The sequence below is a fragment of the Oryctolagus cuniculus genome, chromosome 13 (assembly GCF_051225735.1).
Source record: "Oryctolagus cuniculus isolate XC-2025 breed Fujian yellow rabbit chromosome 13, ASM5122573v1, whole genome shotgun sequence".
In the NCBI taxonomy this organism is placed as follows: domain Eukaryota; kingdom Metazoa; phylum Chordata; class Mammalia; order Lagomorpha; family Leporidae; genus Oryctolagus; species Oryctolagus cuniculus.
In genome coordinates, this window is record NC_142879.1 from 89,919,311 (window position 1) to 89,945,475 (window position 26,165).

The 26,165-nt window shown below is 43.3% G+C and overlaps 2 long non-coding RNA genes across 2 annotated transcripts in view; one reads left to right on the forward strand and one right to left on the reverse strand.

Annotated features, from left to right (window-relative positions):
* The window catches only part of LOC149122729 (uncharacterized), a 295,211-nt gene that overhangs the window by 76,950 nt on the left and 192,096 nt on the right, over positions 1-26,165 (forward strand). The gene's annotated exons all lie outside the window — the stretch shown is intronic.
* The window catches only part of LOC149122730 (uncharacterized), a 304,723-nt gene continuing 280,030 nt past the window's right edge, over positions 1,473-26,165 (reverse strand). The window contains exon 4 of the long non-coding RNA XR_016219380.1: positions 1,473-1,603. This is a non-coding gene — a long non-coding RNA (uncharacterized LOC149122730). The remainder of the gene's footprint in view (positions 1,604-26,165) is intronic.

A 26,165-nucleotide genomic window follows, 5' to 3' on the forward strand; every position in this document is an offset into this window, starting at 1 on the left:
ATAAGTTTTCTGAGAGACTGTCAAAAAGCCTTGACAAAAATTGGACTTTATTACACAAAAATTCATCACTTTTTGGGATCATTTAAATCCATATTTTTGCACTAATATTTGATAAATAATGAAAGACTTTCTCTGAGCATTTTAGTAGGAGAAATTAAAATATTTATTTTATCAATTTCTTCAAATATTGTTTGGATGTGATATTCAAATATTGTTTAGAGCCATTGTCTGTATTCCCTCTAAATTACGATCTTTTTGCTTTTTGCCTGTTAAACTTGTCCCTTGATTCAACAACCCTTTTTAATGTAATGTAAACTGAAAATGTCATTCCATAAGCTAAAAAAAATGAGAAAGAAGGAAAAAGAAGGGAGGGAGGTTGAGTATATAATTATGTTCTCTGAATTTTTTCTATAAACCATATTGAATCTTTTAAAAGCTAATTAAAATTAAAACTCTAAATTGGACCATTATGACCAATATTTAAAACAAGGGATTAAAAACTGTAGATGTCTTCAATTTTGATTATCATTCTTCTTTAGAATATCTGAAAGAAATCCAGTTTCTCACTTTGAAATATACCAGTGTGTTAGAATTCAGTATTAAATGACTTTGTTTAAAAGTGTTATTTAATCTATTGCTTTAAGTGGTAATACTATGGCCATTGTAAAACAAAATCCTTATCATTTTCCATAAAACAGAAAGGGCCTTTAAAACATCATCACTAAAAATATTAAGAGACCTAAAATATAACATTCTTAAAACCCAAGTGATACCATTCAAAATTTTCAAATATGCAGGGATAGTTCATGTCAAGTAACTAAATAATTGTTAAGTGTATATATGGAATAGCTTCTATAAATTCTTTTGGCAAGGGCTGGCACTGTGGCATAGTGGGTGAGGCTGCCACCTGCAGTGCTGGTATTCCATAGGGGCATCAGTTCAAGACCTGGCTGCTCCACTTCCTATCCAGCTCTCTGCTATGGCCTGGGAAACACTATAAAATGGTACAAGTCCTTGGGCCCCTGCACCTGCATAGGAGACCAGGAAGAGGCTCCTGGTTCCTGCCTTCCAGTCAGCACAGCTCCAGCCATGGAGGCCAACTGTGGAGTGAACCAGTGAATGGAAGACCACTCTCTCTGCCTCTCCTTCTCTCTCTGTGTAATTCTGACTTTCAAATAATATAAATAAATCTTTAAAAAATTCTTTTGGCAAATAGATGAAGCTATTTGTTATACATTTCAAATAAATAGCAAACATACTAGAAAAATATATTGAATAAAATTTAAGCAACTCATAGCTATACACAGAAATTTCTCACCATAACAACATAGCAACCACTAAATTTCCAAACTTAATTTTCCACAACTTAGAATCTTTAACTCCAGAAGGAGTATGAAATTGACAGAACAGTGGCCTATGTATCAGGATACCTAATGCTAATATAGAATTATCCCTGCTACAACTTACCCATGTGACCTTGAACAATTCACTTTACTTCTCTGGGCTTGGCATTTAGCATCCTCATGTGATAAAGGAGGCTTGGATAAGATCAGTTGTACTCTATCTTGAGACTTCAATGATCTCTCAGTTTCCAAACAGGCACCTTAGGGGAAAGTAAAACTTTAGATCAAAGCTTGCATTTTTAAATCTAAATATATTTTAAACTGTTTCTACAACTAGTACAAAACAACACATTCAAATGTGTACCATGCCACTTTTCAATATTTGGGAATAATTAATGCATCATTTTAGAGCATTGTCTTGAGGCCAGTGCTGTGGTGTAGCCAGTATAACCACTGCATGCAGTGTGGGCATCCCATATGGAGGCTGGTTCAAGTCCAGGCTACTCCACTTTCCATCCAGTTGTCTGCTATAGCCTGGGAGAGCAGTAGGAAGTTGGCCCAAGTCCTTGGGCCCCTGAATCTGCATGGGAGACCCTGAAGAGGTCCTGGCTCCTGGCTTCAGATTGGCATATCTCTCATGTGTTAGGCCATCTGGGGAGTGAACCAGCAGATGGAGAACCTTTCGCTCTCTCTCTTCCTCTTGTTCACTATCTGTGTAACTCTGACTTCCAAATAAATAAATAAATCAGAAAAGAAACCTGTTAAAGTGAAATGAACACTATAAGAAACAGTGACTTGATCAGCCCTCACCCTGACTGTTGATGAGCAGCTTAATATGTTATCCCTCTTAGTATTTTTTTGTTTGTTTGTTCTACTTAATACTTTTGGTTGAATACTGTAATCAATACACAATTCTTCTTAAGTGCTGTAACTTAACTGAAAAGTGATTGCTGTTAAATATAAGAGTGGGAATAAGAGAGGGAAGAGATGTGCAATTCCGGACATGCTCAAGCTGACTTACCTCAAACAGTAGAGTTAGAAACATACCAGGGGATTTGAATTCAATCCCATCGAGATGGCATGTACCAATGCCATCTCACTAGTCTCAGTCATCAATTTCTGTTCACAATTGATCGTAATGATAGGACTAAGAACCAAAGGGATCACATAAACAAGAATAGTGTCTGCAAATACTAGCTGATAGAATCAAAAAGGGAGAGAATGATTCAACATGGGAAATGAGATACACAGCAGAACCATAGAATGGCAGATGTCCTAAATAGCACACTGCACTGATCCAAAGCCAGGAGCCAGGTGCTTCCTCCTGGTCTCCCATGCAGGTGCAAGGCCCAAGCACTTGAGCCATCCTCCACTGCACTCCTGGGCCATAGCAGAGAGCTGGACTGGAAGAGGAGCAACTGGGACAGAATCTGGCGCTCCCACCAGGACTAGAACTCGATGTGCCTGCGTCGCAGGTGGAGGATTAGCTTATTGAGCCATGGGTCCTGCCTCCAATACGTCTTAACCTAGGATGCAACTAAATTTAACAAGGATACTCAATAGGAATTTCAGAAGAATTCAAAAATATGTATCAGAATAAAAATAAATACTTTACTTGGTACATCTCTTTTTAACTATACTATTGTCTAAATTTCCAATTGTCAGATGTACTAAAAAAATCCCAGAAGCAGCAGAGTTGGTCCAACATGATGAAGAATAAAATAAAGATTTTCAGTTACAACTTGCCTAGAGAAAATGAGAATTCGCAGATCCCAGATTAAAATAGCCAAGAAGGCCCAATAAAGAAAACTCAATGTCTTCATACACTAACATTTATTACCTCAGATTTATTTAACAAAAAGGTGATTATTCCTGCTATATCCCATTAGGTAGCCCAATTTTACCTGCTAAATCCAGTAAAAAAAAGCACCTCATGATATATTACTAAAATCATATTGCTGTATACCATCCACCATGTCCACTGTACCTTATACCTAATGTTAACAGATCTGATGAAAATCAATAGATAAATGATGTGTCTTAACCAAGTGTGGGAAATGTGTTTTGTTCCAAGTTTTCCAAAAACCCCTGAGTCTCAGTTTGCCTTCACCTTGAAAAGACACTTCTGAGGTTTACAAATCAGTCCAGCTTCTTTGGGCCTCCCTCCAATGAAAGGGGCCAAAATCCATCAAAATAAACTCTAGGCACTGTCCTTGTGCTCCCAGTGACTTTTTCACTCTAGGGGCTCAGAAACCTTCTAAATTGTTTAGATCACCTGTGATGTCCATTAGTTCTCAAAGACTATGATGCAAGTAATTTCCCCACTTGGAACCTTGTTATTAACTGTGCTGCATGAGAAATGAAGTCTCCTACACACCTTGTGCTTATGATTCTCCAAACCATGTTGCCTGCTAGGGCTTTGGCCATGAATATAGGACAGCAATACCTGAACAAGATTACTGAGATCTCCTTAATAAAGGATAGACTGGGGCCAGCACTGTGGTGCAGTGGTGTAATCCTTTACCTGCAGTGCTGGCACCCCATATGAGCACCAGTTCTAGTCCCCATTTCTCCTTTTCCCATCCAGCTCTCTGCAATAGCCTGGGAAAGCAGTAGAAGCTGTTCCAAGTGCTTTGGTCCCTGCCAAAATGTGGGAGACCTGGAAGCTCCTAGCTCAGATTGGCCCAGCTGCAGACATTGCAGTCATTAGGGGAGTAAATGAGCATATGGAAGACCTTTCTCTCTGTCTCTTCCTCTCACTGTCTGTAAGTACACCTGTCAAATACATAAATAAAAACTTTATACATATATTTACATTTATTTACATATATTTATGTATATAAATATATTCATATATAAAATATATTATAATTTATCATATAATATATTATATACTTTATTATAATTATTATATATGTAATTATATATATATACTATTGAGATGACTTCAGTAGCCAGAGTGTGGCCGTGTTGAAGCCAGGAGCTTCATCTCCGATGTGTGTGGCAGCATCCCAGGCACTTAGACCATCTTTCACTGCTTGTTCAATCCATTGGTAAGGAGCTGGATCAGAAATAAATATGTACTTATTTATAAAAATAAATTTATATATAATAATTATATATTATATATTTATAATAATTATATGTAATTATATACTATGTATAGAAATATATAATATATTATATATTGTCACTCCCCGTCTTCGTGGAGGAACGACACTAAGCCCTGCCTAGGCTTCATATCCGAGTCACGGCACCATTATGTCACTCCCCCTCTTCGTGGAGGAACGACACAGGACCCTGCGCTGTTCTTTCGTCTGCTTGGCCCTCCCCGGGTCTGCTGCTGGTTCTTCCCGGGTTGCTACTGTCCCTTCTGCCTCCGTGGAAGGGCGGTTCCCCCTGGCCACACTCCCCACTTCCGCAGGGGAGCGGCACACCGCCGGCCGGCTCTCTGGGGGCTGCACAGGTGTTATTCGGATAGATGTTCCCCTTAGATGTTCCTGGTGCATGCCGTCTCTCTCCTCCTTTATAGTCCTCCTCCGCCAATCCCAACTCGGCTGCCCACACGCCGAGTACGCTGCTCTCCTCCAATCAGGAGCAAGTCCTACAGTTTATTGGCTGAACTGGAGGCAGCTGTGTAGAAGCTGTTTTCTTCTCTCCCAGCGCCATATTGTGGGAGAGCAGATGCATAGAATAAGTCTTAATTCCAGTAACTTAGTCTAGTCCGAATTGCTCACCACAATATATCATAATATATAAATATATATATATGATGGACCAAAATGTGGCATTCTCCATTTGGCAGAAGGGACAGGCTCCAATATCTATTGTCTGTGTCAGTATGTCAGTATAATGCAGGAGGTAACCCCTCTACCAAATAAGAAAAGCTATTTCAGTTCAGCTGGACATCATTCTGCTGACTGTTGGCCTTATTACTGTTAGTCTGGGTGCTTTCATTGGTTGCAATCCAGAGACCCAATTTTCCCATAGATATAAACATCAGCAAATATGAAAATTTGGTAAGAAAAGCTTAAACTGAGAGTTATGATTAATAACTATTGTAACAAAATTTCTCAGAACCCATCTAATCCAAACCTTGGACAATTGGAAGACATTGTACTTGGCCCACCCATAATTGAAATGGATTCTAAATCCTTCAACTGCAAGGAGAGTATCATAGACATTAATTCTCCAAACGGATCCAGTTCTCTGCTAATGTGTCTGGAAAAGCAGCACAGGGTGACTCAAATATTGGGGCTCCTGCACCCATGTGAGAGACCTGGAAGAAGCCCCTGGCTCCTGATATCAGTCTTGCCTAGCCACAGTCATTGCAGCCATTTGAGGAGTGAACAAACCAGGAGGAAGATCCATCTCTCCCACTCTCTCTTTCTAGTGCTGCCATTCAAATTCATAAATAGATCTTTAAGAAAATAGATCACTTCAATAAATTTGCCATTGCTGTCATGATGACTTTTACTACCTTCAGTTCTTTTTCAAAAGATTTATTTATTGGAAAGGCAGAAAGAGGAGCTGGTGGTTGTGGTGCAGTGGACAAAGCTGATATCTGTTACATTGGCATCCTGTATGTGCACCAGTTCAAGTACCAGCTATTCCATTTCTGATCCAGGTCCTTACCAATGGACTGAAAAAGCAGGGAAAGATGGTCCAAGTGCCTGGGATGCTGCCACGCACATCAGAGGAAAAGCTCCTGGCTTCAACCTGGTCACACACTGGCTATTAAAGTCATCTCAAAAATGAATTAGGTGGTGGAAGATTTCTGTCTCTCCCTCTCTCTGTAACTCTTTCAAATAAGTAATTAAATATTTTAATATGATAAAAAAGGCAGAGAGACACAGAGACAAAGAGAGAAGGAAAGAGAAGCAGAGAGATCTCCAATCTGTTCGTTCACTTTCTATATGGCTACAACTGTGCAAGACCAGGTTCTCAAGTCCCCATTGAGGTTACAGTTTTCCAAATTAGATGACAGGAAGGAAAGAATTTGAGCTATTATCCATTGCTTCCCAGGGATATTAACATGAAATTGATTTGGAAGTGGAGTACTCAAAACTCAGATTAGCACTGCAATATAGGATGTGGGCATCTGTTGTGACTGCTAACAAATTGGAAATCCTAGAGGAAAAATCAACAGATTCATGGACATACACAATATACCAAAATTGAGTCATGAAGACACATAGAAAAGCTAAACAAATCAAAAATCAAGACAGAGATTGGATAAGTAATAAAGACCCTCCCAACAAAGAAAATCCAGGATCAGACAGCCTCACTATTGAATTCTACAGGACTTTTAAAGATCTAATTCCAATTATTCTCAAACTATTCAACACAATTGAAAGAGAGACAATCCTCTCAAACTCCTTCGATTAATCCTGCATCACCTTAATTCTTCAACTAGAAAAAGATACAGTGGAGAGAGAGTACTATAGAAAAATATCCCTGATGGGGGCCAGTGCCATAGCACACTGGGTTGATCCTCCACCCGTGGAGCCGGCATCACATATGGGTGCCATTTCTGGTCCCGGTTGCTCCTATTCCAGTGTAGCTTTCTGCTCTGGACTGGGAGGGCAGTGGAGGATGGCCCAAGTGCCTGGGTCCCTGCACCCACTTGGGTGACCAGGGAGATGCTCCTAACTCTGGCTTCCGATTGGGCAAGCACCACCTGTTGTGCCATATGGAGAATAAACAAGCAGATAAAATACTTCTGTCTCTCTGCCTCTGCCTCTCCCTATAAGTAACTCTACCTTTCAAATAAATAATTCTTTTGAAAAAGTCAACAAACAATAAAGGCTGGTGGAGAGGGAGAGAAAAAGGTCCCCTAACCCACTGTTGGTGGGAACGAAGCTAGTACAGCCATTATGGAAGGCAGTATCAAAGTTCCTCAGAAATCTGAAAACAAACATACCATATGATCCTGCCACCTGACTCCCGCGAATTTATCCACATGAAATGAAAAAGAATATACATAGTCATGAGTTATCTGTACCCTCATGGTTAATATAGTTCAATTCACAATAGCTAACATGGAATCAACCCAGATGTACATCAACTGGTGACTGTAAAAAGAATATGAGCTATATATGCAGTGTAAAATACTATTCAGCCATAATTGAGAATGAAATCCTATCTTTTGTAACTAAATGGATGAATTGGAAACAAGTATGCTTCATGAAAGAAGCCAGTCCCCAAAAGACAAATACCATATGTTTTCTCTGACTGGTGGTAATTAATATATATAGACAACAAAAAGTAGCATATGAGTTAAATTGACATTTTGAGATTTGAGTATTGTTCATAGCACTTTTCTGTACTCTTTGATAGAGTATACAACATATACTCATTGATATTTCTGCTGCTACTTGCTGAATTCTTTATTTTGTAGAGGGTTAAAGCTTGTGATTCTAAAATAAAATCAAAGCATGCAGCTGTCAAAATTAAAAGAAAATAAGGCCGGCGCCGCGGCTCACTAGGCTAATCCTCCACCTAGCGGTGCCGGCACACCAAGTTCTAGTCCTGGTCAGGGCGCCGGATTCTGTCCCGGTTGCCCCTCTTCCAGGCCAGCTCTCTGCTGTGGCCAGGGAGTGCAGTGGAGGATGGCCCAAGTGCTTGGACCCTGCACCCCGTGGGAGACCAGGATAAGTACCTGGCTCCTGCCATCCAATCAGTGCGGTGCACTGGCCGCAGCGCGCTGGCCGTGGCGGCCATTTGAGGGTGAACCAACGGCAAAGGAAGACCTTTCTCTCTGTATCTTTCTCTCACTGTCCACTCTGCCTGTCAAAAAAATAAATAAAAATAAAAAAAAAGAAAATAAAACAAGAAGGAGGGAGTTGGAGATATGAGACCAAGGGAATATAGGATAGGAAATTATCAGTTTGCTCTTCAATCTGTATATATAAATTACATGAAATTTGTTCACTTAATATGCATTTAAAAATATAATCTTAACATTGGAAGAAAAAGACCTGAGATCAGTGTTTTCTGGATTACCACTAATAAAATTTAGTCTTCATTTATGTCTGACCATATTTAATTTCTTATTTATTTATTTTATAAGAAAATAAACATCACCATTCCTAACAAGTCCATCCTGCTTCATCCATATCTATCAGTTTCACTATGCTACTAATTTCTCATGAACTTAAATCCATATCATCTTAAAGAGATGCAATGTGGGGCTGGCGCTGTGGCATAGCAGATAAAGTTGCTGCCTGCAGTGCTGGCAAGCCATATGGGTGCCAGTTCAAGTCGCGGCTGCTCCACTTCTGAACCAGCTCTCTGCTATGGCCTGGGAAAGCAGTAGAAGGTGGCCCAAGTCCTTGGGGCCTTGCACACATGTGAAAGACCCTGAAGAAGCTCCTGGCTTTGGATCAACACAGACCAGCCATTGCGGCCAACTAGGAGTAAACCAGCCGATGGAAGACCTCTCTGTTTCTGTCTGTCTGTCTGTCTCTCTCTCTCTACCTTTCCTCTATTTGTGCAACTCTTTCAAATAAATAAATAAATCTTTAAGAAAAAAACCTGATTCATGTTATTATTTATGTGTTTTTGAGGCTTTGCAGATGTTGATTACATGTGCCATGAAAACCCATCAAAATGCAAATCCTATAAGAGGCAACACACTGTGCACTAAACTGGTAAAATCCAGTGCATGTGTTGAGAAAAACACACTAGCAATACATTTCAAAAAGCTGTGAAATAGTATAAGTGGCTGTCAAAAGCTAAAAATCTGACAATGACTCATTCTGTCATTTATTTATACATAATGCTGAGAAAATCAGAAGTATTTGTTAAAACTTCTGCTAAAATGCACTAGATTTATAATTTTTAAATGCATCTTTCCTAGATGTAATGCAGTCCTGTGCTACTTTAGAGTATCAGAAATTTAAAATGTTGGACTGGTGCTGTGGTGGACAGGTTAACACCCTGGCCTGAGGCACCAGCATCCCATATGGGGGCCGGTTCAATACTCAGCTGCTCCACTTCTGATCCTGCTCTCTGCTATGGACTGGGAAAGTAGAAGATGGCCCAAGTCCTTGAGCCCCTGTACCCATCTGGGAGACCTGGAACTAGCTCCTGGCTCCTGGCTTCGGATCAGCACAGCTCTGGCAGTTGCAATCAATTAGGGAGTGAACATCAGATGGAAGACCTCTCTCTTTCTCTCTGGCTCTCCTCTCTGTCTGTAACTTGACTTGTACATAAATGAATAAATAAATCTTTAAAAAATTAAGAAATTTAAAATATGAAAGGTTTTTAAAAAATGTATTTCTTTATTGTGAGGCAGAGTGACAGATATAGAGAGGAAGAGAAAGAGAGGTCTTCTATCGACTGGTTCACCCCTAAATGGCCAGAATGGCTGGAGCTGGGCCAATCTGAAGCCAGAAGTCAGAAGTCAGCAGCTTCCTCCAGGTCTCTCACATGGGTGCAGGGGCCCAAGCACTCAGGGCATATTCCACTGCTTTCCTGGGCCATTAGAAAAGAGCTGGATTGGAAGTGCAGGAGCAGGGACTCAAACTTTTGCCCATGTGGGATGCTGGTGCTGCAGGTGGATGCTTAATCTACTATGCCACAGAGTGGGCCCAGGGAAAGGTTTTAGGAAGACATCTTTCATGTAGACTAGGCTGCAATATTGCAAGGTAAGGTTTAGCTTTAATTCCCACACATCAGTATTCATCATTTAGCAACTATAAATACTGAATATCATACATATAGACATAAATATAGGTAACTGCAGATTTTGTTGTCATTCTTTCTAATTCTCTTTTTAATGTCTGCTAATAGGCCCTCTTATGGATTATTATATTGATGTTACCTGTACACAACCATCAGACATTTCCACTGTTGAATGTGTTTATGTGTACAGGTAGTTTTGTTTGTGTGTACATGAATGCACATTTGATGGAGATAGCACTGACAGTAATACTGTGAGAAATCATAACGCTGATTTCAAACTTTCTGTCCTCCACAGAGATGGCTGTCACTGAAGCAGACCACAAGGCCCCTTTTGCTGTTGTGGACTGAAATGTGCCTCCTTAAAACTCAAACACTGAAGTGCTAACCACCAACATGACTCTACCTGAAGAAAGTGCTTTTAAGCAGATCAAATGATAGATGTGTCTGTCACATCGGAGAAAGGCTTCTGGAAAAATCGAGCCTATTAGGACCTTGATCTGATATTTTCAAGCTCTACAACTCTGAGAAATAAAATTCCATGATTTAAATCATATTCTCTGTGGTATTTTCTTAGCAAATTAATATATCCTCATTTCTGCCAGCATTTTCTACTGTCATTTAGAAGGTCCTAGTGATTAGCAGAGAAATATAGAAACTAAAAACTATGATTTTCTATTACCAAGTATCTACTAACACAAAAAATATCCCAGAAGCCACCTACTACCATCCTCCAGGACCCAGAAAAAAACAGGAATGAGTCAAGTTACAGGGCAGTAGAAAAAAGTGAATAATGAAAGATCACAGCAGAAGTAAATAAGGAAGGGTTTGATGCTGTGGTGTAGTGGGTTAAAGCCTTGACCTGCTGTGCATGCATCCCATATGTTGCTGCTAGGGGACCAGGTGCTCCACTTCCAATCCAGCTCCCTACTAATGCACCTGGGAAATCGTTGGAAGATGGCCTATGTTCTTGGGTGCTGGCACCCACATGAGAGACTTGGAGGAAGCATCTGGCCTTGCAAATAAATAAATAAATCTTAAAAAAAATAGAAGCAGTGTTAGCACTGTTGGAAAAAAAGACACATAGTTCAATGGAAAAGAATAGGCATCTAAAATAAACCGACTTTTCTACAGGCAACTCCTATTTAACAAAGGAAAGAAAACAAACAGGAGAAAGAAGAACCCCTTTAGCAAATGGTTTAAAGGAAAGTGATTATCCATATGTAGAAGCCTGAAAAGATACCCCAACACCTCATACACTATGTAAAAGCAACTCAAGGTGAATTAAAAGTCTAAATATAAAACCAAAAACTAAGTAAACATATGAGAAACTGTAAAACATTAGCATAGACAACAGTTTTGGGTAAGATTCCAAAAGCACAAGTCACAAAAATAAAATATACAAAGTTGAGCATATCAAATTAAGATACATATTCACAGCAAGGTAATCAACAGAGTGAGGATACAATGGACAGAATAGCAGGAAACATTGAAAACTCTGACTATGACAAAAGATTGATAGCCAGAACATACATATATAGAACTGGAAAAACTCCAAACAAGAAGCAAAATGTACAGTTCAGAAATGGGCAATGATCAAAATAGATGTTTCTCAGAAGAGGAAATCTCAATGGTCAAGACATAGATGAACATGCCCAATATCACTAACCATTAGGGAAATGTAAATCAAAACCAATAGCAGACTCCATCTGTGGGAGAAGACAATGCTTGGGTTTTCATTTGTGCAACAAGTGGGTTTAGAGGACCCTGTTCACCATTAGAGGGCAGAGTCTACATGGAAGTAAGGAAACCTTAATGTTTTCCTAATGGGCTTGTAAAATTCTTGTCCAGTGCCTATTTCCTTTGCCACAAACTTTCCAGTCTCACTATTTCCTTCTTCTTCCTCTTCTCTGTGGCTTGAAAAACAGTATACCTTCTATATACAGAGGATACTTTTGTTTTGTTTTATTCCTTCTGTCTCATGATGTTCCTCTAAGAAATCACAACCCTCCAAGTATTCATTCATTTATGCAGTCTGTAGTCTTCATGGGCTACTACATGGCAAAGTACTAGGTTAAAGGAAAGGTTTAGGTCAGGGACTGAGCAAAGGTCACAATGATGTAGCCATTGGGGAAATGAACCTGATGGAAGACCTCTCTCTCTCTCTCTCTCTCTCTCTCTCTCTCTCTGCCTCTCCTTCTCTCTCTGTTTAACTCTGATTTTCAAATAAATAAATAAATCTTTAAAAACCAACTAAATATATATACTAATAACTTGGTGGCAACACCTTTCTATCAGAACATGTGAAGCACTCAAACACAGTTTGTCCCAGGAAGTCAGCCATAGTTTTCAAGGGCACATCTTCTACTCCACTTGTTGACATCTCTGTGGGGGGTAAGGGGCACTTATTTCTTCCCCTCTTCTTTCTTACCACTCTCACAGTTATAACTTCTATCGATGCTTCCACAGACCAGTCTCTATGAAATTGTAGAACTAATATCCTCCCATGTCAAAAATGTATGGGTTTAAACACAGAACCCAAAATAAGACAAGGAACTGGCCTTCTTAATTACACAGTGTGGAATGTAAGATTCTCAGTGGATCACTGGGTAACTGTAAAGTACTAGGCAGAGAAAAACTGTTACTTATCTGTATTTATGATGCTGTAATTCTCCACTTTATGCAAACTCATATTAAAAGAGCTACCGTTAGTGGGCAGCACTGTTGCATAGTGGGTAAAGCTACGGCCGGCAGTGTCAGCATCCTATATGGGTGCCGGTTGGGATCCTGGCTGCTGCACTTCCCATCCAGCTCTCTGCTGTGGCCTGGGAAAACAGTAGAAGATGGCCCAAATCCCTCATCTCCTGCACCCACCTATGAGACCTGGACAAGCTCCTGGCTTCTGGTTTTGGATCCAAACAGCTCCAGCTAGTCCCGGTCGGGGTGCCGGATTCTGTCCCGGTTGCCCCTCTTCCAGGCCAGCCCTCTGCTGTGGCCAGGGAGTGCAGTGGAGGATGGCCCAGGTGCTTGGGCCCTGCACCCCATGGGAGACCAGGAAAAGCACCTGGCTCCTGGCTCCTGCCATCGGATCAGCGCGGTGCGCCGGCCGCAGCGCGCCGGCCACGGCGGCCATTGGAGGGTGAACCAACGGCAAAAGGAAGACCTTTCTCTCTCTCTCTCTCTCACTGTCCACTCTGCCTGTCAAAAATAAAAAAAAAATAAAAAATAAAAAAAAAGTAGCTCCAGTTATTGACAACACAGTAGACTTGCATTAATTTTAGTTCCCTTCTCACTTTGCAAAGGGATCAGTGGCAGGTCAAAACAGTTGACAGCCTTGCTAACAGGAGAAGAGATAGCTGAAGACAGAAAATGAAAAGCAGCCAAATACATCATCAATGAAAGAGAAGTGGACCCCATCCAACACAAACCTTTAAAAGTGGATGCTCACAATTAACGAGTGAAACAGCTGCCCACTGAAATCTTGTCTAGGGAGGGAAGATGTCCTAAGTTCTGCTTCTGTAAACTCCAGTCAAAAATCTGTCCTAATAAATCTGTCCCTGGCATCACTTTTACAAACATACTGGACCCACTGACCATTGGAAATGTGGTCCTAAGTCATGTAGGCTGCCATTTAAACCCACCAATGCTGTAACAGCTAAGAAACTTGAATTTGATGCTCAATTCTCAGGAAATCATTCCAGCTGAGCCTAGGGCCATTAATAGAAACTCCTTGGATCCTCCACTGTCTCTGTGCCTGTTTGAAAGAAGGGAGTTTTCCTACCCCAGGTTTCTGGAACAGCTTCAAATTCCACATTGGAAAAGTCTGATAATTAATACTTGAGAGGGATCAATGCACAAAGCAGCTATTCACGCTTCACACTGCTCCCCACCAGGAAGATGAGGTGCAGGATGAGAGCAGTGGGGCAGATCCTAGTCAGATCCTCCTTCCCACCCCTCTGCTGCCCCAGGCTCCCTGCTGAAGGCCATCCTGCCCCACCCTGCAGGAACCAGCCCAGGAAACATCAAGAGACCTGGCCAGACTGCATTCTGAGGCCACCCACAGTGGGAACCCAGATTATTGACTGTGGAGATCAGGAGTCTTTCCACCTTCCTTCCCTGCATGTGCAGGTTTCCAGAATGCTAACCTCTCTCTCCGGTAACCACTAAATAAAGCGCATTAGGGACAGTTTGGGTGAGGTTCTGCAGGAGAGAGTCCAGGCACTGGGTGCCTGTGAAGCAGAGTTTGGAGACAGAACAGCCCGGGTCCCAGCCCTGATCTCGGGGGAAGCTGCCATGATCGCTGGTGCCCTGGCATGCACTGTCTCCCACACAGGTCCCTGCCCCTTCCTGCACGTCAAACCTACAGCAGAAAGTCCCTGGAGCATGTACCCTTTCTTCAGGACACACAGGGAGCGATGCTGGGAGTGCGGGTAGAGATTCCCTGGTACAAGGGACCCACAGGTGAATGATGAAGAGGGAAGAAGCAGCAGGAGGCAGGCTCAGGGTGAGCACTCGGAAACTGCCTGGGATCGCACGTGCAGAGCAGGAGATGCAATAAATGACAGAGAAGGAGCAGCACAGCCCCCAGGGCTGACCCTGATCAGGGAATGAACTCCCTCTGGTCCAACTCAGAGCCCCAGGGACTGGCTGTAGCAGGCGCATGTGCACAGGCATTCCGAAGGCAGAATAGGTCGGAGCTCCTGGGAACTCTGGGAAATGGAGTCCAGGCCACATCATCCATAGAGACACCAGCTGGCCCTCCCAAAGGCTGCAGTCAGGGGTGGGTGCCCACAACCAGAAGGCCTTTGCTTTTGTTAAGTCCCTCCTTCCTTTCCTTCCCCCCCCCAAAAATGTCAGGGATCAGTTGCTGTTCTTCCTTTCCTGAATCAAATCTGAAAGTGACACTCACTGCTGCTAACTGACCCCAAATCCTGGCTCCCTCATAACCTCTGTCTCTTCCAGAAAAATCTTATTTACTACTTTGGCCCTAGAAATCATAAATGACTATGATAGAATGTAACTTTTAACAGAGGTGTAGAAGGCATGGTTTAATATCCAGTTTTGAGAATACAATTTTCATTTGTGTTTTATTGATGTTTATAGTTCTTTTAAGATTTATTGATTTATTTGGAAGTCAGAGTTACAGAGAAGGAGAGGCAGAGAGGGAGAGACAGAGGTGTTTTCCATCTGCTGGTTCACTCCCCAATTGGCAGCAGTACCACAGTGCAGACCCCTTAAAGTTCTTTTCAAATCATTTTACACTGTCTTTTTATTCATCTATTACAGAGACAGAAGAATGGACACAGAGCTAACATAGCTGAGTATTCAAGGAGACAGGTTAAGGGGTTAAATGCCTTATATCATGTCATTTATACCTTAGATTAATTCTGGGGATAGTATTATCTGGAGTTTACAAAGTAGAAACTGAATGGAAAGAGCTTAGAAAAACATGGTGTTTTTAATATCATTTAAAAGTCTATGTTATAGGCCAATCAAGGGGCCAGCACTGTGGCATAGCAGGTAAAGCTACTGCCAGCATGGACATTCCATATGGATGGAGGTTGAGTCCTGGCTACTCTGCCTTCGATCCAACTCTCTGCTATGGCCAGGGAAAGCGGTGGAAGATGGCCCAAATCCTTGGGCAGCTGCATCTGTGTGGGAGACCCAGAAGAAGCTCCTGGCTCTAGCATCGGATCAGTACAGCTCCAGCCATTGTGACCAATTGGTGAGTGAACCAAAAGATGGAAGATGTCCCTCACTCTCTCTCTCTCTCCCCTTCTACTCTGTGTAACTCTGACTTTCAAATAAATAAATAAATATTTTTTAGAGAGCCAATCATCATATAATACTAGCTTAAAGATGTTTCTTTTGTCTTGGGTCTCAGTTTTTAAAATCTGATTTCTCAAAGAGAAAAAATGTGAGAGAGATGAAGAGTACCTACAAAAATAATTTACTGTAATTTTTTACTTTAATAATTTACTGTATGATGTACTGTAATTTACTGTAATAATGTACTGTAAAGAACCACATAGGATTATAACTTGTCTAGAAAACAAAGGAGATTCAAAGTTGCTATTATTTCATGGTAATTTCTTGTTATTTTTAATATCAAGATGGTATATAAATATTATGCACTCCTAGGTATTTGTGTGTTGTTTGGTATGTTTTATTTTTTAAGCACAAATTCAAAGAGATAACTAGATAACATGGAGTTCTGTGTTTCTGATTACTTCTCTCAATTAGAGATCATGGGATTAGAGTTGGTGCTAGTTTAAGAATGCTTCAATCTTTATCCACTGACTTCACACCAGCATTTACTATGTTAAACAATATTCTTTGGGTAGATGGCTCTTTCTTGCCAGACTGTAAACTTCATGGGGTCTAGAAACATATTTGTTTTGACACTAAAACTCAGCATCTTGACAGTCAGTCTTTTAGTTGAATAAATACATGATACACAAAATAAATATTTCTGCCCCTCAAGAACTGCCTAAGAGAGAAGAAAATAGAAATCAATTTGATGACTCTCAGTATTAGGTGAATATATAATTTGTCGTTCTGACATAAGCTTGGTCATAAAAAGCGCATATGAATAATTACACACAGTTGAAGTGTATGAACACCTAGGGCCAGCGGGTTAAATGTTCACCCTAGCTATGTAAGGCATTCCATGTCAATAGGAGAGGAAGGAGGAAGAGGGAAAGGAGTGTAGGTGGGAAGGTGGTTACGGTGGGAAGAATCACCATGCTCATTAATTAGCAGCAAAGAGAGAATCTGTGATCATTTGTTGCTTCTGAAAGGGTGATAGGCATTATTTAATTAAAATGCAGGCATCAGTGCTTGGGCCCATGCACATGCATGGGAGACCTTGAAGCTCCTGGCTCTTGGCTTCGGATGAGCCCAGCTCCAGCTGTTGCAGCCAACTGGAAAGTGAACCAGCAGATGGAAGACTTCTCTCTCTGTATGCAACTCTGCCTTTCAAATAAATAAATGAATAAATCTTTGAAAAAAAAAAAGATGTCCAAGTCTTACATCAGAGTACTGGGGTTCAGTGCCTAGCTCTGGTTCCTAACTCCAGCTTCCTGCAAATACTGATCCTATAAGGCAGCACTGATGGCTCAAGTATTCAGGTTTCTGCACACACATGGGAGATTAAGATTGAGTTCATGGGCTGGTGCCATGGCTCACTTGCTTAATCCTCTGCCTGCAGCACCAGCATCCCATTGGGGTGCTGGTTCTAGTCCTGGTTATTCTTCTTCCAGTCCAGCTGTCTGCTGTGGCCCGGGAGGGGAGTGGAGGATGGCCCAAGTGCTTGGGCCCATGCACCTTCATGGGAGACCAGGAAGAAGCACTTGGCTCTGGGCTTTGAATTGGCATAGTGCCAGCTGTAGTAGCCATTTGGGGAATGAACCAGCAGATGGAAGACCTTTCTTTCTGTTTCTCTCACTATCTTTATCTCTATCTGTCAAATAAATAAAAAAAAATTGAGTTCACACTCCTGGCTTCAGCCTGACCCAGTTCTGGCTGTTGCAGGCATTTGGGGGAGTAAAGCAGAGAATCAGAGTGCATTTTCATTCTCTCACCCTCTACCTCCCAATTAAGTAAAAAAAAAAAAAAACTTAAAGAAAGTCAAATTGGACTAAAGGTAATAATATAGGTAAGTGTCCCACTTCTTTCATATGACCAACCACTAGGTACTAAAAGTTTTCATTTTTTCCACTCACCACATCCGTTGCCCATGGCATTTAATTTCCTAGGTTTTAATTTTTCTTTTCCCTAGGTAAAACATGACCACTTGGTGCCAGTGCTGTAGCATGAGGTAAGATGCTGCTGCATTGCTGGTATCCCATATGGGTGCTAGCTGAGTCCCAGCAGCTCCCCTTCCAATCTGGCTTCCTGCTAATGGTCCCAGAAAAGCAACAGAAGATAACTGGGGCCCTGCCACCCACATGGGACACCCAGATGAAGTTCCTGTCTTCAGTCTGGCCCAGCCCAGGCCACTGCAGCCAGCTGAGTAGTAAACCAGCAGATAGATAATCTGTCTCTTCCACTCTGCTACATTTTCAAATACATGCATCAATCTTCCTTTAAAAAATAAAAATAGAAACCACTTAAGCTTTCAAAGTATACAAGAAAGAAGTTTACAGCACTGATAAATTCAGGACCTAAAACATCTTCATGATTTGCTCTTTGCTTTGCAGAATGATACTGAGTGTTTTTTTTTTATCTTTTTTTTTTTTTTTGACAGGCAGAGTGGACAGTGAGAGAGAGAGACAGAGAGAAAGGTCTTCCTTTGCCGTTGGTTCACCCTCCAATGGCCGCCGCGGCTGGTGCACTGCGGCCAGTGTGCCGCGCTGATCCGATGGCAGGAGCCAGGAGCCAGGTGCTTTTCCTGGTCTCCCATGGGGTGCAGGGCCCAAGCACTTGGGCCATCCTCCACTGCACTCCCTGGCCACAGCAGAGGGCTGGCCTGGAAGAGGGGCAACCGGGACAGAATCCAGCGCCCCGACCGGGACTAGAACCCGGTGTGCCGGCGCCGCTAGGCGGAGGATTAGCCTAGTGAGCCGCGGCGCCGGCCACTGAGTGAGTGGGTTTTTAAAAGCATATATTTTGGTCCCTAAATTTCTAAACCATGAACATGATTATTACATAAATATATTTATATATTTTTAAGAATTGTTTTATTTACTTCAGAAAGGTCTTCCATCTGCCGCTTCACTCCCCAAATTACTGAAAACCTGGGGCTTGGCCAGGGCAAAGCCAGGAGTAGGGGCCAGTGCTATGACACAGCAGATTAACACCCTGGCCTGAAGCACTGGCATCCCTTAAGGGTGCTGGTTCAAGACCTGGCTGCTCCACTGCTGATCAAGCTTTCAGCTTATGGCCTGGGAAAGCAGTAGGAGATGGCCCAAGTTCTTGTGCCCCTGCACCTGAGTGGGAGACCTCGAAGAAGCTCCTGGTTCTTGGCTTCAGATAAGCGCAGCTCCAGCCATTTCAACCTTTGGGGAGTAAACCATCGGATGGAAGATCTCCCTCCCTCTCTCTCTCTCTCTCTCTCTCTCTCTGTGTGTGTGTGTGTGTGTGTCTGTGTGTGTGTGTGTAACCCTTTCAAATAAATAAACAAATCTTTAAAAAAAAAAGCCAGGAGTCAGGGAAATTTCATCCAGGTCTCTCGCTTGGGTGCAGGACCACAGGATTTGTACCATATTCTGCTGCTTTCACAGGTATGTTAGCAGGGAGCTGGAACAGAAGTAGAACATGAAATTGGTGCTCATAGAGGATGCTAGTGCTGCAGCTGTTGGTATAACCCATTTTGCCACAGTGTTGGCCCTGTAACAATTTTTAATTCCTAGGAATTAACAGGGAAGAAAGAAGTATGGCAGGATACCTTTTTTTAGAAAAAAATATTTTATTTATTTGAAAAAGTTATATAGATAGAGAGAGAGAGAGAGAGAGAATCTTCTGTCTGCTGGTTCACTCCCCAAATGGCTACAATGGACAGAGCTGAGCTGATCTGAAGCCAGGAGTTAGGAGCTTCTTCTGGGTCTCCCACATGAGCAAAAGGGCCCAAGGACTTGGGCCATCCTCTACTGCTTTCCCAGGTGCATTAGCAAGAGGCTGGACTGGAAGTGGAGCAGCCGGAACTCTACCAGCACTCATATGGGATGCCTGTATTTCAGGCCAGGGCTTTAACCTGATGTGCCACAGTGCTGGCTCCAACAGGTGACCTTTTACTCTCAATAATCTCTTCTTGGTATTGGCAGCAGTTTGTAATTTTTTGTTTATTTGCCTTCTTCTTAATCTATATTTTTAAAAAATTACAAAAGGTTCCAGCACCCTGAGAACCTCCATCACAAGGGCATACAATCAGATGTTTGTCCAGAAAAGGGTGGTGTAGATGCAACGTGGAAAATGCAAGGTGAGTTGATTCATCTTTCTCAGGCTGTGGTTTCCATGGGCAACTTTTATAACCAACTGCCATATTTGTTCCTCTTCCACAGAGTGGAAAACATGTTAAGTCACCCTATTTAGCCAAAAGCCAGTGGCAGCACTTCAATATGTCATCAATCCAGGGCCAGCATTTTTGCACAAATGGGGAAGTTGCCAACTGCAACAACAGCATGCCTTATGGCACTGCTTTGAGACTCACATCCTTCACTTCTCATGCAGCTCTTTGCTTGAGAAAGCAGCAAAGATTGCCCAAGAGTTTGGGTTCCTGCACCCACATGGGGGACTGGGACAGAGTTCCAGGGTCCTGGCTTCAGCCTGGCTCAGCCCCAGCTTTTGTGGCCATCTGGAAGTGAGCCAGCAGATGAAAGATAGATCTCTCTCTCTCTCTCTCTCTCTTTCTTTCTTTTACCTAAACATACATTACATAAATAAATGAAAATGCATCAATATAGCAACTTTTTAAGGAAAAGTCTTCTGATTATTGCAGGTATTGTCTCAATGCATAAAAATATTCAGACACAAAAATTATAAACTGATTTATATTTATATTTCTCAACCACATACCTTTCAGAAAAAATTGTCTGCCACTCAGCATCAGGTATCAGTCTGAAAGCATTCATTAAAAAATCAAGTAATTTTACTAAACATAAAAACCTCTAGTATAGGCTGCATAAACCAGTTGCTTCCATGGCTATACACAGATTTAGTTTTTTTAATTTACAGGGATCACTGCACTTCCCTGGCATGGAGCTGTCTGAAGAGTTTAAACACTGATGGGTGTGGCATTATTTCTGATATTTGCTTATTATCCAGAGTGCATTTTTAAATATCTATCATGAACTCCACACTCTATAAATCTATTTCAAATATGTTGATATTTAATGGTATTTACACACTTACAACGGAGCTAATCCTACTAACTTCTCTCTGGAAAAGCTATGCCTTTGACATTGCCTTTTTTCACACATATGGAAATGCATAATATGCTTCTGTATGGTACTTCAGAATTTATAAAAGGCTTTTCAGGTAAGATTTACATAACATCATGTGAAAGTGGCCGAAAGACACAGTCTTCTCATTACAGAGGGGAGAGGTATGAAGTGACTCTCTGAAGAGTTACTCAGATTCTATCAGTCAGGTTCAGAATCTTACTAGGTATCAGATACACATCTAGATTTTTTTCCCTACTGTCTCTTTGTCAGAATTCCCAGCCTATGAGTGAACTTCAGTCTGAATGAATGCTAATGTTCAAGGTTCTAAGTGAAAAAATTACTGAGGTTTGTATTGGTGAGGAAAGCATGTGTTTAAATGTTACTTGTATTTAATAATAAGTATTGAATCACATGAAACTGAATATAAGATTATGCAAATTTTTAAGATGAAGAGCATATATTTAAAACCACATTCTTACATTTTGCAAATGTGTTGAAACAGCTTACTGGAGCATGTGTTTGGCATAGTGGTAAAGCCTTCCACATCCCAGTCAGCATGCCCAGGGCTCAAGCCCTTGCCCTGCTTCTGCTTCTGGCTTCCTGCTAACAGAACCCTGGGAAGCAGCAGCTGATGGCTCAAGTACTTGAGTCCCTGCCACCTGTGTGGGAGACCCACACTGAGTTCCTGGCTTCAGCCTGAACCAGCTCTGGTTGGTGCAGACATTTGAGGAATGAGCAGTAAATAGAAGGGCTCTCTCTGCCTTGCAAATAAACAAAAATAAATATACAGACTTTTCTTAAGGTGTCTTGCACACTTCTAAATGATTTCCCTTTTCACAGTAAAATGCCTAACTGTCCTCTTTAGTAACAATGCATGTTTTGCTCTCCATGTCCACTCCTGAGCTCCAAGTACCGACGCTCACCCTAGCAAACTGACTGGTTCCAATGTTCAAGTACTCATCTCCCATTCTCTTTTGGTGGGTCTACCGGAACGAAAGGAGAGTATCTACAGTAATGAATATCTTACTGTTGCTCTTGCTGTCCACCTGCAGGCCTGAAGGATGACCAGCTGAATACACACTGTGAAGTTCTGGACGTAGTTTCCAAATTTCAGTCACTTTACAGCTGAGGGACTCTGTCTTCGTCAATGACCTGAAAACCTGCAGGAGTAGGGAGAAGCTGTGTTTGAAGAACTCACAAATACAGTGCATTGAAGCCAACCACTACCACCCCCACCACACCCCTACTTCAGGGTTCTGGCAAATCCCAAACCAGGAGTTTGGGACCAGGAGTGGTTCAGGAGGTGACCTCGACTCCTTACTCTGAACAGCTCCAAAGTGCCTGGTGCACCCAGCGGGAGCTCAGCACCTCGACCTCCCCACCAGGACACCTGGCACTCAGAGCCTCCAGGAGGCCTGCAGCAGACCCGCACGTCCTGGGGCACTGGGATGTGCATCCAGAGCTAACTCAAAATACAGGACCAGCTCAAGTGTCACCTCCCCACAAAGTCACTGTCTCCTACTCCCTCCCGGAAGGCTGCAGGCCAGCACCCGGCACTGGGAGTCACGACATTTGGGGTTCACCCACTCTCCCACGAAGGAAGATGCCCCCGTGGGAACCCCGCTCCATCTGCAGTCTGGGCTCTGGGAAGAAGAGCCAAGCCAGACTCCACACTAGGATTGCAGCCTGGGAAAGTCCAGGGCCCCAGCACCCTTGCTGGGCATGGGGTCTCCCTAAGTGTGCTCTGAGCCAGGGCCTCAGCCATCAGCATCTTTCTTGCTTCCAGAATCTGCTGCAGGGCAGTTCAGGTTCAGCCCAGCAGGGGGCCTCAGGCCAATCCTTGCTGCCCTGGGGCAGGACCAGCGCTGACAGACTCACCCCATGCCAGGCTGGCTATAAAGGAGATGGTCATTGGTGGGCAGCTGGTAGTTGCAGTGTGTGCAGGTGATGTGGGTGGTGTTAGATTCTTGGTCTTCCCATTTCATACCTTGGGGCTAGAATGCAGGTGGTGGCCCGAGAGTCAGGAGGGTCAGGAGAAGAAGAGACAGACCTGGTGAGTGCGACTGCCCACCTCTCCTGCCAGCCCTGCTAGCTGAGGCTTGCAGCACGTGCTGCACTTGGGGAAGCAATGAAGGCCGAATTTCAGCAGGAAAACCAAGTGTGAGGTGCTGATTTGCTCACTGACACAGCATCTATGTGGTCTGCATGGGCAGACAGCGGGAAGGGTTTGGCAGGAGGGTGCTGGAGGCGCACTGGGCCTTCGTGCAGCTGCCTGCTGTAGACATCCAGGGCAGCAGAGTCCTGCGGGATCCCTAGAGATCCTGGCCATGCTGTGCCTTCTGTCATCCACCCTCCTGCACTGCTGCTGGGGGCAGTGCTTCTGCGGTTGATATCTCATTGGAGTCCATGGTCATTTTCTCATACTGGGCTGATCTCACACAGTGACAATCATGGAACAAAGCACTGTCCTGCAGCATCTGCCTCCCTGGAGCATTGCAGGTGGAAAGGGGTACACGGGTGACTGGTGGCACCTCCTGTGCGTGGTCTCTGGCCCATCCAGGACTAAAGGTGGAAAGGGAAGGAGAGGAGTAGGCTCAAGGCAGTACCGCTGCAGGTTCCATCAGGTGCAAAATGTCTCCCAATTGTGATTAACCTTGCAGGGAAACTGTCTCCTTTTGTGGGCCAGAGACAGCATCTGCCTTATTAGCTGTGCAGTGTATTGATAATTAAAATTTGGGCAGTCCTATCTTTAGTGCTCACAGCATAGTTACATTCTGAGGAACTGATGAAACTGCTCAGTACTTCGGGGCTGAGTGTAATATTAGGTGGGTAAGCCTGTTGTTGGCTTTTGGTTTATAGCTATTGGGCAACTTTATTTGGTAAAAATGCATTCAGGCTCAGCAGTGTATTCAAGGATGACCACTTAGTGAATTGTCTTTTTTTTTTTTTTTTGTAAGAATAAGAGTACTGAAGACCGGGTTGAGCTACCTATGGCAAAACTCCACCATTCCTGGGAAGGCCACAATTGGCAAGAAAAGCAGGTAGCAAGCTTTCATCAAGTAAGTTGAGATTCCTGTGTTTGCAATCTGAAGAGCTCACTGCTGAGCTGGGAGGGGAACTGCTCTGAGCACAACTCATTAGAGAACTGCTCTTGCAGACCTTCCCCGAAGGAAGCACTGTTGTGGTCAGAAGCATTCCAGGAGCTGCTGGCCAGCAATTGTGAATTAGGCTTGAATTGAATCCATTGCAAGTATCACAAGAGTGCAGAAAGGCTGTGTCCTCAAATGAGCAGCTCACCAAGGAGAATTCGACTTAACCTAGTAGAAGGTCTGTTTATCTCCGCTTATTTCTCAGCATATTCACACCAGGTGGGGAAGATAAATCAGCCTTCAGCTCTGCAATGGCAGTGCTCTTGGTTGAGGCTGAGGATGCTTTTCATTGCATGCAGTGTTTGCAAGAGACTTAGTTCCCTGAGGATTTATGCCTCTCCTGTAAATACATTTTTGGCATTAAAACAAACTGAAGTATTTCTGTTTTAGTAGTATGGAACCAATGAAGTATTTTGCCTACAGGCATCTTTGTTTTAAAAGCTAAATCCGCAGGATTACAGGATTCAATAAAAACAAGAGAATAGCTAATCCTAGTACTAGAAAAGCACAAGGGATTATTTGATCATTAGCTTCCTCATATTCCTCATGTTTCTTTTTATTTTTCTCCCTTCTCTTCCCTACCTACAGATGGTCTGGCTGTATTGGAGGCTTTTCTAAAAACTGAATTCTGTGAAGAAAATATAGGCTACTGGCTGGCTTGAGAAAACTTCCAAAAAAAATCAACCCACCCCAGAAGCTATCCTTATATCCAAGATAAATATATACACTCTTCTTAGTGTGGGGAGCAACTCGGACTAGACTAAGTTACTGGAATTAAGACTTATTCTATGCATCTGCTCTCCCACAATATGGCGCTGAGAAGGGAGAAACAGCTTCTACACAGCTGCCTCCAGTTCAACCAATAAACTGTAGGACTTACTCCTGATTGCAGGAGAGCAGCGTACTCAGCGTGTGGGCAGCCGAGTTAGGATTGGCGGAGGAGGACTCTAAAGGAGGAGAGAGACGGCATGCACCAGGAACATCTAAGGGGAACATCTAAGGGAACACCTGTGCAGCCCCCGAGAGAGCCGGCTGGGGTTGTGCCGCTCCCCCACAGAAGTGGGGAATGTGGCAGGGGGAACCGCCCTTCCACAGAGGTGGAAGGGACGGTAGCCAACCCGGGAAGAACCAGCAGCAAACCCGGGGAGGGCCGAGAAGACAAAAGAACAACGCAAGGTCCTGTGTTGTTCCTCCACGAAGAGGGGGAGCAACATAATGGTGCCGTGACTCGGATATGAAGCCTAGGCAGGGTTTAGTGTCGTTCCCCCATGAAGACGGGGAGCGACATAATGGTGCCATGACTCGGATAGGAAACCTAGGAGGGAAGAAACGGGAAGAAGTGGAAAATACCGGAGAGAGAGACTAGCAAAGAGCCTAGGGAAAGCCGGACAGAAAATGTGCCAGAAGAAGCTATCGAAAGCCTAGGCATAGACTCGGATATGGACTGTGGGAAAGAAGTTAGGATTGAAAGCAAAAGTGAAAGCTTTCATAGACTCAGATGTGGATTATGGCGGGGAAGCTAGGAGATTGAAAGCGAAAGTGAAACCTGGAGGAGGCTTGGACTCGGATGCGGACTGTGGGGAGAGGCCAGGAGAAATGAGGGAGGAATATTGTTGGAAGAAAACTTAGGGAAACATACCAGGTAGAGAAAAATGTTAGGGAGGATGTAGCCGCAGGGGCAGGCTGAGGCGGAGACGAAAGCTACCTTGGGATTTGTCGAGTCAGCTTGGGAATAAGGGGTGAAAAGTTAAAACCAGAAGCGGAAACGTAAGCCAGGTTGGAATCCGTCAGATTAGCCCAGGGAGCAAAGGACGAGAAGCCAAATCGTGAGGCAGAAACGTGAGCTGGGTTGAATTCGCTAGGTTAGCCCGGGGAACTTGGATTGAATGCTAGTGGCGGAAACGTGAGCTGGGGCTGTGTGACTCACGGAGGCTGCCACGCTCAGAGAGAGCGTGCGGGGCACAAGTAGATAGGGAACGCTGGGCTAGTGCGAGGCCGTGGTGCGGGCGCGAAGCCAGGAAGCCGCGCAGAGCCGTGAAGCTGCCGCGGGGCGAGGTGCCGAGAAGCAGCCTCGGGGTGGGCGCCGGGAAACCGCGGGGATAAGA